This window comes from Hibiscus syriacus, unplaced genomic scaffold, assembly GCF_006381635.1.
Source record: "Hibiscus syriacus cultivar Baekdansim isolate YM2019G1 unplaced genomic scaffold, ASM638163v2 tig00110546_pilon, whole genome shotgun sequence".
Lineage (NCBI taxonomy): Eukaryota > Viridiplantae > Streptophyta > Magnoliopsida > Malvales > Malvaceae > Hibiscus > Hibiscus syriacus.
Genome location: NW_024062773.1, coordinates 383,853 through 390,334, shown reverse-complemented (window position 1 = coordinate 390,334; position 6,482 = coordinate 383,853). Strand labels below are relative to the sequence as shown.

Sequence of the window (6,482 nt, the reverse complement as noted above, 5' to 3'; positions counted from 1 at the left end):
AGGAGCTCTCTTTTAATCTCGTCTCTTGCATAACCAATGAAGTTGTTGCTGCATATTTCTTTCAATATTCAACAGCATCTCTTAACATGAACATCCTTACCATTCGATCAATTAATGAATCTAAATCTCAACACATTTAATGATAATTAATCATCATATTAAATTTCTAAACTCTGCTTAGGAGAACCCTTGAAATTATTGTCTAGACTTCTGTTCATTTATTATTTTCATAATATAATATATACAAAATGTCGGTACGATATTTAAAAAAGAAAAAGAAAAGACAAATGTAAGTCAAAGTTGTTGCATAACAAGACATAATGCACCTCTCGTTGCCAGCCTAAGCTGCCACCAGTTTTTGTCTTTGTTGTAATTTGAGAGTTGCTTTACACCTGCCAACTGACCCGGCCCGAAAGGCCCAAACCATATTTGGGTCAGGCCTAGGCCGAGGGGAAGTCCCAATAATGGGTCTGGTCCATAATTATTGCCACTGCCCCCTAGAGATTTAGAGAATGTTTGTTTTCATGAAACAATGTTGAATGATTAACACATAAGTACATTCTGAATCATTCAGAGTCAGTTATCAAACAACATGTCACATTCAGAGTCAAACCATTCAGAGCCTCTGAATCATTCAGCATTTGAATCATTCCGCGCTTAATCATTCTGAAGTAAACAAACAACCCCTTAGTTAATGAACAAATAGGTACAAAATCCTTGATGGAAATATTCATATTCTTTTCTATCCGATTAATACATGATATTTTTGTTTTATTTTTCGAGAAATTACTTTAATCTTTGACATTGTTTTATTTATGTACATTTTCCTAAGTTTACTCCGAATTGGAATTCCTTTGTTATGCTTTTCTGAGTTTACCCATATGAGAATGTTATTTATGTTTGGATAAATCACAATAAAAGTATCTATGTTATTAGAAAATTTATAAAGGGTTCATATATTTTTTAAAAATAACATTCTTCTCATTCAATCAATGCATCATAATAATCGGGTTAATTAATTTTTTGTTGGGTAAATTACAACACAAATCACACTATTATTAGTAAGTTTACAAATGGGTCACCTTATTTCACAAAGTTGGAATCAAGTACACGTATTTTAGATTTCGATTCCCACACAGCATACGTTTGTTTCGTGAAGGGTTTATGTGGAACTCGGCTCCCTCGGTACATCCCTGCTTATAGCTCGAGCATTTGTATCATTCGGACACAAGGTTTCGAAAAGAAAACGTTCAGTTAAAATATGCTCATCTTTTTCAAAATCAAACCGAAGTTACAAGCTAGTTAAGATTAAATTAAAATATAATTCAGCTCAGTTCGAATAGGACTTATAGTTTTTTTCTAACTTATGAACCGAGAGCTGACAGAATACATTATATTAATATTATTACTCTGATCAAACCCGAATCGAACATTACATCCGAACCGGATTTCTGTAAATATTTTCGGGTATTTGTCTAAGCCCCTAGTAGCTAATCACACATCTGCAAATACATGATATTGTTTGGAATCCACGGCAATGAGCCTTAAAGCCGCAATTGTTGCTGCGACAGACATGATAGTAAAGATAACAACATTGGACCAATGCCAGAGCCTTTGTGACAGACTCAGTTTGTTCTTCTTTGCCACAAGATACATGTGGTTTGCCAGGATAAATGTTAGAGGAAACGTGCTCAACGCCCCGGTAAGGCTCTCGAAATCTCCGAGGAACGGGAGAAGAGCCGACACCAGTGTACCGATAACAAGGTACCCGCCTCTTGCCGCGATCCTGAAGGCCAAGTTGTTAAGTTTCAACGCGCTTCCTCTGATACCAAACTTGGTGTCCAAATACTCATAAGTCGGGCTCGCGAATATCTAACAGCGGGTAGCGGAGGAACACATTAGATTTGTGGAGCATTGCTGAAAGTGGTGGATGTTACAAACAAGTAAACAGACTTACATGCAAACAAATGATGGATTGCAGGAAGGCGGAGATGTTTGCAGCCGCCTTAATCCAAAGCGGACCGCTTACACTATTAAGCAAATATTGGGTGTTGCCGCTCCGTAAGCCCAGTAGCCTATAAAGGTAATGGCAAACATCGGTACAACTCCGACGGTGAACTGAAAGTACAAAGCTTTAAGCATGTTCTTCACCGCAGGCTCCCTAACTGTTGCCTGTTATCAGAAACAATGTGTCAGAAGCAGAGAAAGAAATAGGACCGAACGCAACATGGCTACAAATTCAACACTAATTCATGTTGTTAAAGGAAGAAGTTTCGACCTTTTTATTTCGAGGTATCCTGGCATACCTGTATTTCTGGTAACATTCCAGTATTGAATGCAAACACAAGATTTGCAGATGCTCCTATAGTTGTAAAAATTCTGCTACTTGATTTCCCATGTATGCTGTAATCTCGAGGAGGTGCATTGATTCCTAGAACAGCATCGGAATCGTTATCGTCATATAAATGCAGGAAAATATCAGCAGCACAAAAAGGAGTACATCAGGGTTCCAAATCAAACTCTGAAGAAAGTCACTGCTAATTTATTCATCAAGGTAAGCTAACAGGCTTATCGGAAAATCGAGCAAATTTCAATGTTGCAGGAGCTAAGCAATGCCAATTTATTCAATAGACAACAGGCAAGAATCTATTTGGTTTTCATGCATATGGTTGCTCAAAAACTTCTTTAAGGTTTAAACTTTGAGAGTCGACCGCAGTGTTCAGATACATAATCTAAAGCTCTAAAGTGATCAGCTTCAAGTTCAAGGTAGCTAACAACAAACACCCGAATGCCTTAGCTCATCAATCGAGCCAATATTCCCGATACTGGCGAGTGACAACCAAAAAAAGGTTAGCATTGCTTTAACCCTCTTGGAAAGTTCTCATTTTTTACAGAGGAAAAGAACTGATTTATTAAGGATTCTATTTGCAGTTTCATCTGCAGTTCGATCACCAGTCTGGGATTATTAAATGAAACTTTCCATGTGATAAGAAGAACAGCGCGAATATCGGATATGGGAACATACCATCTTTAGCTGCAAGCACACATGCCACGATGATATATATCAGGCCAAGAACTGTTGAACATCCCAACCATACTCTCAGAGCCGACAGATGCAGCGTCGATATGGCAAACAAAGCACAAGCAAACCCGGTTATCGCAATACAGTATGGAAGTTTCATGGTGTGCTCATAATTGAAAACGGCAAAGCAAGCCTGCATTTACATGTTCACATGTTAAAGATTTCAGGACTATGATTTCTATATGAACCTTCATGTAAATCGACAACCGAGTCCTTATTCATGGAGCGGGTAAGCATAGAAAAGGTCGGAAATGTCGAGATCTTCTTTGGGATATTCTGCAACCGTTTAGAACAACTATCTTCAACCCAAAATGTAGATTTGACAAGGGAAGTAAGGTGTCTTTAAACAATCTGGTCTTACCTTTAAAGCAGAACCACCCAGGATGAGAAATCCAATGTTAATCATAAACAGGTTGACATATTGCATTCCCCATGTAATAGTATAGGCTCTCCTACCTGTGTTCATCAAGCGTTAATAAAAACATAGAATTTACACATTAAGACCTTAATACTATATGAGATTCCGTGACTCCGTATTCGATTAACTTAAGCCTCGTACCGTATATCTGTGCTGCAAGATCTCTGTATCTGATATGCCGCTTTCCTCCATGTTCATGGAGCTTGGCAAGAATCATGTTGGCATTCAATGACAACACGGTGGCAAGCAGTAAACCGACTACGCCTCCGATCCAGCCGAGAGGAACCATGATTGTCCCGGAATATCCCAAGACAAATACACTGTTGACACCAGTGGTCAAAACAAAACCTGCCTGTAGCCATGAATCTGTAAAAAAAATTCTAATGATCTCAAATAGAAAATACTAACCCCAGGAGAATAATTCCTGTTTATGTCACTAATTTGGAATATTCCAGTCGGGGTGAAGCAACATCACAAAACCATGAAACTGCTTTTTCTCTATTTGTAAATCAAAAGCCATTGAAGAACTTGAAGTACAAACAGAAAAGAAAAACGAGAAAAAGAAACTGTTATGGCCATGAAAATGCCACAAAGAAAAAGATAAATTTTTGCAGCATCAAATACGAAAATATAATGATTTTGCACATGACACCGACACTGGAGATCCGAAATGAAACTACTCTTCAGTCTTCACTTTGCAGTTTGCAGAAAATAAGAAAAAAACAAGATCCCAGAATTCAAACAAAACAAATCTGTCATAACCAAAAAAAGAACATATAGTGAAACACGAACAGAAAACAAGAAGAAGAAATGAAAAAGAAGAATCGTTTAGATAGAAAATGTATATTTGTATGTACCAGTGCTAACAGCATGGGCAGTTTCAGGGACTTCAACATTTAACTTATAATCCTCAGCCTCATTTGTGGTTTCAGGTATCATGTTTGCCTCTCTCATGTTTCACCTCACCTCTTTCAATTCAACTCTTTGCTCTGCTTAGTATTATCTTCTTCAGATGTATATAATTTATAAAGGGCAGGGGCTACTGGATTTATAGAAGCCAAAAACATTTTTTTTATTTTCCAATTATTGAAAATCTGGGTTTTTCGGTTCCATTTTTTTTTTAATAAATTTCCAAAAGAATCAATGCTCTATATTTGGTGAGTGTCAGAATTGTGTAAGCAACTCCTTGTCCTCGGCCTTGGCCTGTTTTACTTCCATATAAAGCACACATTTCCATGTAAATAAAAAAGTTTACGGCAATTCCATCTTATTGGGACTTTAATAAAAAAGTTAATTTTTTTTTTAAATTCCAATCATTGATTTTCAGGTCAATTTTATTCTCTGGGATCAAAACTATCATAGAATTCAGGCCGTTTTGGTTCGTTATCTGGGGATCCTTGATCCCAGTGATCTTGATTACTGGATACAGCTCATGATCCAACAGTGGAAGAGTTGGCTTTGTGAGTTGATAACATGGAATCCGACTTTTACTGGTTTTTTGGAAGATGTTTTCATTGGCAACACCTTCTATTCTCCAAAACAAAAGTTAAATCATGTCTGTAACTTTTCTTCTTAAATCCTTTTCCTCACTTTCTCTTATCTTTAATTGGGTCCAGCTCTCAGCTTAATTCAAGTTGTGTTTAGGCATTGAAATATTGAATTATTAAAGTTCACGTTTTTTGGTTCGTTATCTTATTATCAAGAAACATGATGGTATCCTTAATATTAAGGTCGAGGGTATAAGCATTTTCGTACCAAACAAAGGGAAACAAACAAAGGGAGAAAGTAAAAGTTAAGATTGGGGATAGATTTAGACCCGACAATATTAGAATGGACAAGATTTCCTGACAATAAAAGCTTAATTTAAAACACAACATTAAACACGAAATAAATAAATAAATGATAAAAGAAATGTTAAATGTTGTGTAATAACGTGTTATGTTATTTTATTTAAATTTAATTAAAAATATAGCGTCGAAATATATACACATGACACAAACATATGAACCAATTAGATTTAAAAAGATTGCATTATCAAATTCATCGACCGATCTCCATTTTCTAGTACATTGCTCATCGACCGACCGTGACCTTATAAAAAAAATTTTGCCAGAGTTTTGGTTTTTTTTAGTACATTGCACATGGCCCAATCTCCATTTTCTGGGATCTTTTTCCCTTTTTCTTTTCGTAATAAAAATTGAATTTCGAATTGGGTGAACATTAAATTTATCCTTGAACCGGACTTTAACTGAATTATTCTCTTACCCTTCCGTCTGAAGGTCCATTAAACTACTGAAAATTCGTTTAAGATGTCATGTTTAGATGATTGTAAACAACTATCAATATAAGAGAACCGGCTTGAACACATGAGTATATTAAAAAAAATAATCAAATAATTATGTCAACTGAAAACTCGTTAAACAAAATATGACAACAAAATTTAGATATGAAAAACATAAAAATTATAAAAATGAGAAAGAATAGAAAATTAGAGAGACGCGAAACCATCCTAGATAAGCAGAGGCCAACAACGCAACCTTCCTATATAAACAATGAGAAAAAGACCCCTATTTGAGAGATTTTTTTAAAAAAAATTATACTCGAATTATTGAACATAGGTGTAAGGGTTGTTTTTATCTTTATAATAGACTTGATTTATTATTTTCGCATCAATTTAGCCATCGAAATTGTTTAACTACATCGATGTTTAAAATATTTATTATTGTTTAGGGTTTATAGTTTATGAGTTGGTGTTTAGGTGAAGAAAACTAATAAGATGGAATTATAGAATGAAATGAGAATACGTGGTTATATGATACATGTTAAGTGTCCATGATATGAGTGAACACATGATAATATGATATAAGTTAAGTTATGTGATATGGACATAAGGGATTATATGAATGTGTGATATAAGATATGTAAAACTGAACTATGTGCATATATGAAACTTTGATATAAGTTATGTGATGAGTAGTTATA

The 6,482-nt window shown here is 35.3% G+C and overlaps 1 pseudogene; it reads right to left on the bottom strand.

Moving 5' to 3' along the window:
* Positions 1–1,276: 1,276 nt before the first annotated feature.
* LOC120130384 lies at positions 1,277–4,537 on the bottom strand (annotated as a pseudogene).
* Between the last annotated feature and the right edge of the window lie 1,945 nt (positions 4,538–6,482).